This window comes from Thalassophryne amazonica, chromosome 1 (genome assembly GCF_902500255.1).
Source record: "Thalassophryne amazonica chromosome 1, fThaAma1.1, whole genome shotgun sequence".
NCBI lineage: Eukaryota > Metazoa > Chordata > Actinopteri > Batrachoidiformes > Batrachoididae > Thalassophryne > Thalassophryne amazonica.
The window spans coordinates 136,044,160-136,057,745 of NC_047103.1; positions in this window are offsets into that span (position 1 = coordinate 136,044,160).

The following is a 13,586-nucleotide window of genomic DNA, read 5'->3' on the forward strand; positions in this document are numbered from 1 at the left end:
TTTTCAAAAACTATATGGATTTCAATCATATGTTTTTACGTCAGACATGCATGAACCCTCGTGCGCATGCGTGAGTTTTTCCACGCCTGTCGGTGACGTCATTCGCCTGTGAGCACTCCGTGTTGATAACCATTTGTAAAATCCAGGCGGCTTTTGATGGCTTTCAGTGGAGTGAGTATATGAGAAATTGTTTAACAGCTGGACATGTTCCAACTTGTCCTTAAGGCTTCCAACAGAGGTGTTTTTCCTGTGGCGGAGCGTCGCGGCGGCTGCGAGCCGACGCGCGGACCCGTCCGCACGTCTTTCATTAAAAAAATCTCCTTTAACAGTGGAATATCCGGATAAAATGCTGAAACCGACTTCTTCTGAAACTTCTCTGTTCTCTCACGACGTCCTGGATCAATTGAGCCTGAAATGTGGAGGTTTTCAGCTTGAAACAGGCTGATGACGCCGCCTGAGAGCGCTGTGCGACGTCTCGCACCGTGGGAAGTCATTAAAGCGACAGAATCACCTCAAAATCTCTCATCAGCCGTTAAAATTTTCACTGAAAACCAGCTTAATTTTTCGAACCATGTCCACTTCGATGTGTCTCACAGATTTAGAAAAAATTTTGATCAAACAAAGCGCCAGTCTCTCAGCAACTTCTCAGACAAAGGAATTCCGACGAGGGGCTGGACGACTCCTCCCACAAGGAGTGCTCACAGGCGAATGACGTCACCAACAGGCGTGGAAAAACTCACGCATGCGCACGAGGATTCAAGCATGTCTGACGTAAAAACATATGAATGAAATCCATATAGTTTTTGAAAAAAATAAAAAGGACCTATACTTTATGGACAGACCTCGTATATATATATATGAAGCAGCGGAGTATAAGTCATACCTGTCAAAAATGCATCATGAAGAGAAGAAAAAACATATTAAGATACAGATCATACCTGTCACACCTGTGCCAGAGGGAAAAAAAAACATAATAAGATGCAGCAAAGTTCAAGTTCTTCCTGTCAAAAATGATGCACCATGAAGAGAAAGAACACATTAAGGTGCTGCAGAGTATAAGTCACACCTGTAAAAAAATGAATTGCGAAGAGAAAAAACATATTAAGATGCTGTGGAATATAAGTCGCACCTGTCAGGTCTGCCCTTCTCTGGTCCCATGTTTCAGTCTTTGTCACATTCTGTCTCCTGTCTGTGTCCACTTTGCCCTTTGATCCTACCAGGTTTGGTGGACAGAGACATCTGGACACAAATGCTGGACTCGACAACACAGCTCTTATTTTTAAGATCATTTACTGAATCATTCAGCGGGGTCCGGTACACAGAAAGGCAGTCCAAAATCAGCAAACAAATCCAAATCATTAGGCATTAGGTGTGGTCCAGAGGCGATTGCTCTAAGACTCCAAGGGAAGCTCAGCTTCCCTTAAAATGTCAAAAAATAAGTGATCAAATATATACTGTTGTGTGTACGTCATTTACTAAATATGCACTACAACGTACTCAACTTTTGTTCAGAATCAGCTTCTTATCACTGGTAACAACACAGCTTTCCTCTCACTCATTCCCGAAGCTTCACAGTGCTTTAAACAGTGTGGATGCTGAGCGTCCACAGAGTTCAATAGCGAAGCAAAGAGTGCAGCGAAACGAGACGAGTCATTGGATAAATGCTGGGCTTTGTCCCGCCCATCAGATGCTCAGCATCTCTGGGGGTCTATGGGGCAGTGGGCTGGCCTCGGCTGGCCCAGACACTCAGCTTCTGCATGATGATTGGATGATCTGTCTGAGGCTGAATCCCTTTTTGATTGACAGCGAAATGAGCGAATCAGTGATCTTTTGGTGTAAACATCCGTGGGAGCATTTTCATTCTGTTCTGAGTAGAACCGGAGACTTTCCTAATCCTCTTAGCGGCATTTTCTTTATGAAAAACGACTAGCGACAAATCAAGCTTCTATTTCTGTTTTTTTGTTTTGTTTTTGTAGCTGCTTGTGTTTGGAGACTGACTTCTATCACTCTTTCTGACTTCTATCTCAGTTTCTGTCCCTACCGAGCAGCAGGTGCTGCTGAGCTCCTCCACCGTCACAAAGCACTCACAGGTGGACACACTTCACACTAACCTCACGCCAGTCCCAGCTAGCGAGCTAGCTAGGTAGCAAGCGGCACATAATGGCAGACAATTTGAATGTTGTGGACCGGATTTTGGTGAAGCCATTTGATAGTCTTCCTTACGAAGAAAAACTTAGAGTTAAACAACAGGGCAGATCAACTCCTCAGATTAATTTGGTGCAAAAGGTGGGGAAAAGTAAGAGGTCTTTTCAGCTGTCCTGGTATGACAAAGTGAGCTGGCTGACTGGAAGTGCTGTAACAAATAAAATGTACTGTTGGCCATGCCTCTTGATGAAACCATCTCAGGGATGTGTTGTCTGGTCAAAAGTGGGTTTTGGGGATCTGTCCAACTTTGACAGGGCATACAAAAGACATGAAAAAAGCAATGAACATGTGAGTGCATGTGGAAGGTTAAGTTGCCTGGACAGAGTCAGGAATGAGCATGCAATCAATGAAGGTGCTCGCATTCAAGTGGCAAAACATAATAAAGCAGTTAAACAAAACAGAGCTTTCCTAAACCGCCTTATTGATGTGACTTCCTTGCTTGGCCGTCAAGAGCTGTCATTTAGGGGGCATGATGAGAGTGCTGAATCATCCAACAAGGGGAATTACAGGGAGTTTATGAAACATTAGCTAAATATGACTCTGTCCTGGCCACCACAATTCCAGTCATCAGCTGTGTTTTCTGGTATGTCCCATGCAATCCAAAATGACTTGATCTCTGCTCTTTCAGCCACTGTTTCTGATGAGATCAAGGATGAAATCCAGGCTGCTCCATTTTTTGCATGGCAGGTGGATGAAACAACTGATATAGCTTGCCATGCTCAACTCTCTGTCATTGTTCACTACGTGGATAGGGCAGGTAAAATTCAGGAGCACTTTATTGGATTTTTTGATGTTTCTGGGGGAAGAGATGCTCAGTCTGTTTTTGAAGTCTTGAATGAGAACATGCAGGGCTACAATTTCAGGGAGAAACTTGTGGCGCAAACCTATGATGGGGCTGCTGTCATGGCTTCAGCTCTCAATGGTTTGCAGGCCAAAGTTAAAGCAATAACCCCCAGTGCAATGTTTGTGTATTGCTATGCACACAGACTGAATCTGTTTCTGTCTCAGGGGGCTAAATGCTTATCTGAGTGCAGAATATTTTTTGCATCACTCTCTGGTTTTGCCACATTTTTCTCAAAATCCACAAAGAGGATGTCTTTTCTTGAGTCTGCAGGTTGTTCAAGGTTGCCCAGAAATGCTCCTACTCAATGGAATTTCACATCACGGATAGTGAGCAATGTGGCAAACAATTATGATGCCCTCCTGCAAACTTTTGAGATGATCTGAGATGATTTGAGATGAGCAGATAAGTCCATGGATGATGACACATTAGACTGTGCCAAAGGCCTTCTGATGAAACTGGAGGATTTTGAGTTTGTGTTCATGTTGTACACATATGAACAAATCTTCTCTGAGACTGATGTGTTTGACATTGTCCAGCAGAGAGCTATGGATGTTATGTACTGCAAGAAAATAATTGAGTCTCTTCTTGCTTTTGTCAAAGAGAAGAGGTCAGAGGGGGCTTTCCAAGCTGTTTATGCCAAAGCAGCAGATCTCACATCAGACCCACAAACTGAGCCCATGAGAAAACGTCGTCTGTCACAACTACAGGATCCCAAGGAGCACTACAGAAATCTGTACATGGCCATCCTAGACAATCTCACAGAGCAGCTACCTCGGCGTTTTGCAAATTTGGAAAGTCTGCACTTCTTGGAATTGGTCAATCCAGGGAAACTTGATGAGATGAGACAAGTGTTTCCAGAGGAGGCATTTCAGAGTGTCCTGAAAAGTTTTGGCCAGTTCTTTGATTCAGGGAGACTGAGGTCTGAACTTCAAGTCCTATATTCAAATGACGACTTGCAGGGCAACAGGGGAAAGCTATGTGATTTCTTGCTGTTTCTGAAAGACATGGAGTTGGACAGTGCAATGCCTCAGGTGTACAAACTATTGTCATTAGTGGCAATGACTGGAGCTACATCTGCAGGTGTAGAGAGGAGCTTCTCCTGTTTAAAGCGGCTCAAGTCTTACACCCGCAACACCATGGGCCAAGGCCGTTTAAGCAGCCTAGCTCTGCTGGCCATTGAGAGGACACTAGTCAAGTCCCTGGAAAAGATGCCTTGTTGGTACGACAGGGTCACAGATCATTTTCTTGAAAACGAACGGTAGGTAGAATTTACGTATAAATAAACCGACACATTTTATGATGTAAGCCGAAATTGAGCTTCCCCTCCTTGAAAGACCAGCATCCGCCACTGGTGTGGTCAGAAAAACTGGTTGTTAAAACACATAGTGGAAGCAGGACTAGAAAACATGGATTACAGGGCTGAGAACGAAGGCACAAGGCGCAAGATGCAAGGATCTGGCAGAGAACTAGTGCAACTAGTAAAGCTTATACACACCCTGGTGATGAGCTACAGATTAGAAACAGGTGTGTGGAAAGCTCCAGAACAGGGTGTGTCCCAGACAGTGTGTAACGCCCACCACCAAGCACCAAGAGAGACGGACAAGAGAGCTAGGGAAAGACAAAGCCCAAGCAGGAAAAAATCCAGGATGTTCAGCATGAATGTCTCATATCCGTTCTGGGTCTAGAATGAAGCTGGAGGGAATCCACGATTGTTCGTCTGGACCATACCCCTCCCAGTCCACCAGGTACTGCACCCCCCCACCAATGCCCCAAAGATCCCAGGATGGACCACACAGAAAAAACAGGCCCACCCTCCATGAACCGGGCGGATGGTGGAGGAATGGCAATGGAGGAATGGAAACCATGCAATTTAAACACATGGTTTAACAATGTTTCAGCAGTCTCTTTGGCAGTAGGTAGTATCGGTAGGTGCACGAAATGTGCCATCTTTGACAGTCGATCAACTACAGTGAGAATTACAGTATTACCTTTAGAGGGCTGAAGACCAGTTAGAAAATCAAGGGAAATATGCAACCACAGTCATGTGGGAACAGGTAATGGTAGAAGACCACCGGCCAGTGAGCAAGTGGACGACTTATGCATGGCACACGTTTGACAAGCTTTATATACTCAGCAATACTGGGTAGCATACGGGGCCACCAAAACCTCTCCTGGAAGATCTGCATGGTATTTTTGATTCCTGGGTGGCACGTAAACCAGCTGTCATTTCCCAAATGAATAAATTCCCCTCTCAATGCATCTGGTATGAATAGGTTCCCTTTAGGACACCATGGAGGGATAGGAACGTCATGAGCGGCAGACCTAAACTTTTTTTCGAGTGGCGAACCTAGCCTTTGCTTCCGCCATCCCAGGTGATGGTGGAAAAACAACACAATGCAGAGAGAGTTGTGCTTGGTTCTGATGGAGCATGCAAGGAGTCCCCTTGCTGGTAGAGCACATTTGGTTTGCCATTTGTAGAGCCTGGGTGGTATGAAAGCACAAAATTAAAGCTACTGAAGAAAAGGCCCAATGGCCTTGTCTGGCATTCAACCATTTCGCCATGCGCAGATATTCTAAATTTTTGTGATCTGTCCACACTAAAAATGACACTTTTGCCCCCTCAAGCCAATGGCGCCACTCCGCCAAGGCCACTTTCACTGCCAACAGTTCACATTCGCCAATGTTAAATTACGTCAGCATCAGATGATTTCTTCAACAGATAGGCACAGGAATGCAGTGTTTTTTATCAGCAAGATCAATTTGAGACAAGATTGCTCCAGCACCAATGTCGGAAGCATCAACTTCAACCACAAACTGTCAGTCGGGGTCAGGAAGGAGTAGGATGGGGGCCACAGTAAAGCATTTCTTTAAGACCTGAAAACCCTTGTCACACTTCGGCGTCCAGTGAAATGACCGGAGGGATGAGGTAACGCTATGAAGGGGTGCAGCCATGGTATTGAAGTTATGGATGAATTTACGATAGAAATTAGCAACCCTAAAATCTTTGTACCTCCTTACGGTTCTTAGGTGTCACCAATCACATACTGTCACAACCTTCTCTGGGTCCATCCAAATTTCACCCTGTGTGATCCAAAACCCTAAAAATGGCATATTGGGCCTATGAAATTCACATTTTTCTGCTTTGACAAATAAGTGATTGTGTAGCAGGGATTCCAGAACTGTGCGTACATGCTGAGTGTGTGTATTCGTCCGGGGAGAAAATCAGAATATCGTCTAAATAAACAATTACAAACTTATTCAAAAACTTGCGTAGGTCATCATTTACCAGATTCTGAAATACTGCATTGGTTAAACCAAACAGCATGACCAGGTAGTCATAGTGACCAGTAGGAGTGCTGAAGACCGTTTTCCATTCATCACAGTAAATGCGCAGTAAATGATACATGTTGCATAGATCAAACTTTGTAAATACCTCTAGCAGTTCAAAGGCAGAGGCAATGAGAGGCAGGGGATAGCGGTTTTTTAACTGCTACGTCATTGAGACCCTGATAATCTATGCACGAGCGGAGTGATTGTCTTTTTTTTTTCCACGAAGAGAATCCCGTCCCTGCGGGCGAAACACAAGGGCTGAAACAAACCTGTCTCTAAAGATCTTGGACATAGTCATTCATTGCGATGCATTCAGGTGCAGAGAGAGAAATAGTTTCACCAGAGAGGGACGAGTTCTGGGAAGTAACTCAATACACAATTGTAAGACCAATGTGGAGGGAGAGATTTAGCTTTGGCTTTACTACAAACCTCTGCGGGGTTGTGTTAACAAGGCAGGACTCCAGTAAAATCTGGATTAAGTGTCAGAACTGTCTAAACAACGGGCCCACACAGGTGGCTCCCATGAAATAATTTGTCCTTTTGACCTGTCAAAGTGTGGGCTGTGTTTCTTTAGCCAAGGGGTGCCCCAGAATAGCCAAAATGAGTCGTTTTGTCAAATACATAAAAACTTATGGTCTCAGAATGAATCTCTGCAATAATTAGCCGGACTGACTGTGGGTGATTTCACCAAGCTCGTGGCCATCCACAGCATGCACCACCAAAGGGTGTGAGAGATGGTACAATTTAAGGTGTAGGGACCTGGCGAGAGAAGATAGCAGCAGATTAGCATCAGAGCCCGAGTCAATAAAAACGGGAGCGGAACAAGACAAATGCTCAGAGGCAAATTTTAGCAGAGATTACGTTCTGTGGGGTATTTGTTGGGAAAGTGTAGGTACACGGACCCACAACAGGGGGCGCAAATGAACGGACAATGGAGGAAGTCAAATAACACTTTACTGTTGTGAATGGGCACAACAAACACAACAGATTACAACAATAGACAACAAGTCAAATCACAGAAGGTGTCGTGTGGGCAGGCTCGAAGATAGAAGACGTCTGTCCCAAAGCAGAACCGGAACCACACGATTTCCTCCGCCACCAGACCCCGGGAATACTGGAGCCACCAAGTCCCGAACTCCCAGGTGGCCACTGCCTCCGCGTCTGTCGGACCTGGTACTGCTGGCGAGGAACAAAAAAACAATTAAATGTGGGCGCATTTGCACCCAGCAATCCACACGGCAGGAAAACTACCTCACCTCTCGTTGGAAAGAGTCTGCTATATAATGCACAAAGTCACAAAAGGTTATTGAAAAGATCTCACCGGTCAGCTGAGAACGTACCTTCCAGGTAGAACGGATATCTCGGCAAAGAGGTGGAGACGTCGTCCTGCTGATGTACCCCTGCTGATCAGGTGATTGGTAACAGCTGTTGCAGGTGATGCGTGACAGCTGTCACCCTGGCTGCTCCTGTGAGGTGGCTGCGCCCTCTGGTGCCTGGAGCCCGCACTCCAGACAGGGCGCCCTCTGGTGGTGGGCCAGCAGTACCTCCTCTTCTGGCGGCCCACACAACAGTATTAGGAGAAATGGAACTTTGACTCACCCGTAGTATGAGATTAGACTGCAAGAGAGCACCACTGACCTGCCAATCTGTGATCACATGCCCAGCCTGCCCACAGCAGAAGCACAGACCCTCGTCCCATGGCACTGACATTCCTCTGTGGACAACCCGGGTACATCCCAGCTGCACTGATGCATCCAGGAGTTGTGAGGAGAGCTGGAGCCGAGATGTTTCAGGCCGGTGCACTGTAAAAAAAAAAACAAAAAAAAAAAACTTGTTTTTACAGGAAAAAGCTGGCAGCTGTGGTTACAGGGAAATTCCTGAAAAATATAGCAGCACAGTAGATAACTTTACAGACATAATATGTAAATGGATTTACAGTGAATGAACCACAGCTGACTCACATTAAAAACTGTTAAATCTACAAAAATCTAAAAAAGAGAGCCTATGCTCTCTTTTTTACAGTGTGGGATGAGCAGGTGGTGTAGTGGAAACACTGAGCCGATAAGCAAAGCTCCCGCCGTGGTTGGTCCGCCAAATGGCAGTCGGGGCAGATAGTGGAAAGCGGTGAGCTTGTCCAGATCTTCGGGGAGGTCTATGGTGATGAGCTGTTTCTGGATGTGGGTTGGACAGACCCTGGAAGAACACGTCCTGGAGAGCGGCTGGATTCCACTCCTCTTGGATGCCAGGGTGCGGAAGTCAATAGTATAGTCAGCAACTCGCCTGCTGTCTTGCGTGAGCTGCATCAGGAATGGGCTGCTTTGTGACCCGGTGACGTAGTGATGGAAGACTTGCAGGAGAGCGGTCTTGAAAGCCTGAGAGAGCTGCACAAGGTGACTGCCTGCTCCACTCTGCCAACGTCCACGCTGCAGCCCTGTCGGTCAGGTGAGTTATCATGGATGTTATCATCATCTGCTGGATGGAAACATTGCTGACATTAACTAATAATGCAGTTTACACTGGGTGATAAAAGGCTTGACATCTCCGGATTCTCCAGAGAAATGCTTAGGTCGTGACAGCTGATTGCAAAAAACAGATGCAGCCGTAGATGCCGGCAGGGCTGCACTCGGCCTCGGAAGTGATTGACTGGATATGCGTCTGCAGAGTCAGAAGAGGCCTAATGAGACAGTTTAGCAAGAAGTTCTTCCTTCTGAGAATTCATGGATGACATGAAGGCGTCTTGCTGCTTGGCAAGGTCGCTGAATCCGGAGCTCAGAGCAGTAGACGTCCTCTTGCTGCGCTAGCTGGCCAGCTATGATAGAGTACCGCCAACTGGAATGCACTTGAGTCCACTGTGTACATGTTTGGCCAGATTGTTCTGTCACTTTCGGTGAACAGAGATGTCTGGGCACAAATGCTGAACTCGACACAGCTCTGGTTTTTTAAGATCGCTTACTGAGTCATGCAGTGGGGTCCCGGTACAGAGAAAGACAGTCCAAAATCAGCAAACAAATCCGAATCATCAGGCATTAGGCGTGGTCAGGAAAACAAGCAAGTGGGAAAAACAGAATGGGGAAGCAGGACTAGAAAACACAGAATACAGAGCTGGAAACGAAGGTCCAAGGCACAACGATATGGCAGAGAACTAGTGCAACCAGTGAAGCTTCTATACACCCTGGTGATGAGCTACAGATTAGAAACAGGTTTGTAGAAAACTCCAGAACAGGGTGTGGTACAGACAATGTGTAACATCCACCACCAAGGACCAAGAGAGATGGACAAGAGATATAGGGAAAGACAAAGCCCAAGCAGGAAAAAACCCAAGAAGATACATCACACACAGAAAACCAAACTCAAACAAACCAAAGCGCAACTAAACAAATCTTCTTCTTCTTTGTCTTTCGGCTGTTCCCGTTAGGGTCGCCACAGCAGATCATCATTTCCATCTCACCCTGTCCTCTGTATCTTCCTCTGTTACACCAACCACCTGCATGTCCTCCCTCAGCACATCCCAATATGTTCATGCCTAATCTTGTCCATTCTTGCCATTCCCAAAGAGAATCTCAACATCTTCAGCTCTGCCACCTCCAGCTCTGCCTCCTGTCTTTTTGTTAGTGCCATCGTCTCTAAGCCGTACAACATAGCTGGTCTCACTACTGTCTTGTAAACTTTCCCCTTCACTCTTGCTGATATTCTTCGGTCACAAATCACTCCTGCCACCTTTCTCCATCCACTCTACCCTGCCTGCACTCTCTTCTTCACCTCTCTGCCACACTCTCCATTACTTTTAACAGTTGACCCCAAATATTTAAACTCATCTACTTTCACGACTTCTACTCCTTGTAACTGCACTATTCCAATGGGCTCCCTCCCATTCACACACATGTACTCAGTCTTGCTTCTACTGACTTTCATTCCCCTTCTCTCCAAAGCATATCTCCACCTCTCCAGACTAGAATCAACTTGCTCTCTACTCTCACTACAGATCACAATGTCATCTGTAAACATCATAGTCCATGGGGACTCCTGTCTGATCTCATCTGTCAACCTGTCCATCACCACTGCAAACGAGAGGACTCAGAGCTGATCCTTGGAGTAATCCCACTTCCACCTTGAATGAGCCTGTCATTCTGTCTTACCACTGTCACACTATTCTTGTACATGTCCTGCACTACCCTAACATACTTCTCTGCCACTCCAGACTTCCTCATACAATACCACAGCTCTTCTCTTGACACCCTATCATAAGCTTTTCTAAGTCCACAAACACACAATGTAACTCTTTCTGGCCTTCTCTGTACTTCTCCAACAGTATTCTCAGAGAAAACATTGCATCTGTAGCGCTTTTTCTCAGCATGAAACCATATTGCTGTTCACAGAGCCTCACCTGTTTTCTAAGTCTAGCTTCTACTACTCTTTCCCATAACGTCATGCTGTGGCTGATCAGCTTTATGCCTCTGCAGTTACTGCAGCTCTGTACATCACCCTTGTTCTTGAAAATAGGAACCAGCACACTTCGTCTCCACTCCTCAGGCATCCTCTCACTTTCCAAGATTTTATTAAACAATCTGGTTAGAAACTCTACTGCCATCTCTCCTAGACATTTCCATGCCTCCACTGGAATGTCATCTGGACCACCTGCCTTTCCACTCTTCATCCTCTTCATAGCTAGTTACTAATCTCTTGTACTTCCTGATTTACTCTCACCACATCATCCAGCCTTTTCTCTTGCTCATTTTCTTTATTCATCAGCTCTTCAAAATATTCCCTCCATCTTCTCAACACACACTCCTCGCTTGTCAGCACATTACCATGTGTATCTTTTACCACTCTAACTTACTGCACATTGTTTCCAGCTCTGTCCCTTTGTCTGGCCAGTCGATACAAGTCCTTTTCTCCTTCCTTACTATTCAACTTCTTGTACAGCTCACAATATGCCTTTTCCTTTGCTTTTGCCACTTCTCTTTTCACCTTACGCCACATCTCCTTGTACTCCTGTCTACTTTCTTCATCTCTCTGACTATCCCAAAACTTTTCACCAACCACTTTCTCCTTATGCTTTCCTGGACCTCTTCGTTCCACCACCAAGTCTCCTTGTGTTCCTTCCACTGTCCAGTTGTTATACCCAGTACTGTCCTAGCTGTCTCCCTCACCACATCTGCCATACTTTTCCAGTTGTCCAAAATTGCTTCCCCTCCAACCAGTGCTTCTCTCACCTGCTTGCTAAATTTCACACAACACTCTTCCTCCTTCAGCTTCCACCATCTGATCCTTGTTGAGCTCCTCACTCTCTTTTCTTCTTTACCTCTAAAGTCATCCTACAAACAACCATCCTATGCTGTCCTAGCGACACTCTCTCCTGCCACCACCTTACTGTCTCTGATTTCTTTTAGCTTTCATCTCCTATAATGAATGTAGTCCACCTGTGTGCACCTTCCTCCACTCTTATATGTTACCCTGTGCTCCTCCCTTTTCTTAAAGTAGGTATTCACCACAGCCATTTCCATCCTTTTTGCAAAATCAACTACCATCTGTCCTTCCCCATTCTTATCCTTGATACCATATCTATCCATTACTTCCTCATCACCACTGTTCCCTTCACCAACATGCCCATTGAAGTCTGCTCCTATCACCACTCTTTCATGCTTGGGCACACTCTCCACCACATCATCTAACACACTCTAGAAATCTTCTTTCTCCTTCATCTCACAACCTACCTGTGGGGCATATGCACTGATGATATTCGTCATCACTCCTTCAATTTCAAACTTCACACTCATCACCCTGTCACACACTCGCTTAACATCCAACACACTTTTAATGTACTCTTCCTTTAAAATGACCCCAACACCATTTCTCTTCCTGTCCTCACCATGGTACAACAACTTGTACCCACCGCCGATGCTCCTGCTGTTACTTCCCTTCCACTTGGTATCTTGCACACACAATATGTCTACCTTTCACCTCTCCATTATATCAGCCAGCTCTCTCCCTTTACCAGTCATACTCCCAACATTCAAAGTCCCCACTCTCATTTCCACCCTTCTAGTTTTCTTCTTCTCCTGCTGTTTGTGAAAAATGTTCTCCTCCTCTTCTTCGTCGTCTTCGCCCAGCAGTAGCCCAATTTCCACCGGCACCCTGTTGGGCAACAGCACCAGTGGCGGACATTGTTAACACGGGCCGCAACTGATCCGGTATGGAAATTCGATTCTTAGTCTTCATAGTTGGGTTGGCTTTTTTTTACGCCAGATGCCCTTCCTGACACAACCCTCCTCATTTATCCGGGCTTGGGACCGGCACTCAGAATGTACTGGCTGCACACCCTATGTGGCTTAGTTACAACTAAACAAATAAAAGTCCAAATTATGACAGATCCTCTGTGTTCGTCTTTACTTTAGTCACTTTAGGCTTGTTCTGTTTATTTCTTTTATGTTTATCATACTTCAGCCATGGTGAGTTCCTCCTTTTAGGTCTTTCATTTTATTCCCTACACAGCAAAATCACCAGTGTAAAACTGACACTGGCAGTGTTAATTTAACACTGGTGATTTTACTGTGTTGTGTACTTTCGGGTTCTGTTGCATGCTAATATTGGCTAGGCCTTGGTATTATCTTTCGGTTTCTGTCACTAATTTCTCTTGCTTCTGTCTGCTTTGGTTTTGTCTCACTGCACTCTCTTGCACTCATCTCCGTCTCTTTCTCCCACACCCCTTTCTGAATGTTCCCCTCACCTGTGCCTCATTTTTTGTGATTACTGCCTCAGTCATTTAAGCTTTGTGTGTTTTGTCCTTCAAGGCCAGTTGACTGTTCCTGTAAGCTATGTTCCAGCCTCTTGTTTGAGGCCTGATTGCTTTGCCATTTTTTGACCTTGCTTTGTTTTCTGGCTCATGCTTTTGTCTTACCCCATTGACCTCTGAATCACAGTGTTTTGACCTCAGCTTGTTTTTTGACCATGCCTCTGCCTAACACCTGTCTGATACCTCTGCCACACTGACTGTCATTCTGTGTACCGAACCACTGCCTGTTTATCAGATAAAGTTTTTTGATTAATCCTGCACCTCTGTGTGTGAGTCTGCCTTTGTGTCCACACACTGTCTGAGCCATGTCACCTCGTATCATGACAGAACCTGTCAAAAATGCATTATGAAGACAGAGAAAAAAAAAATAAAATTCTGCAGAGTATAAGTCACACCTGTAAAAAAAAATGCTTC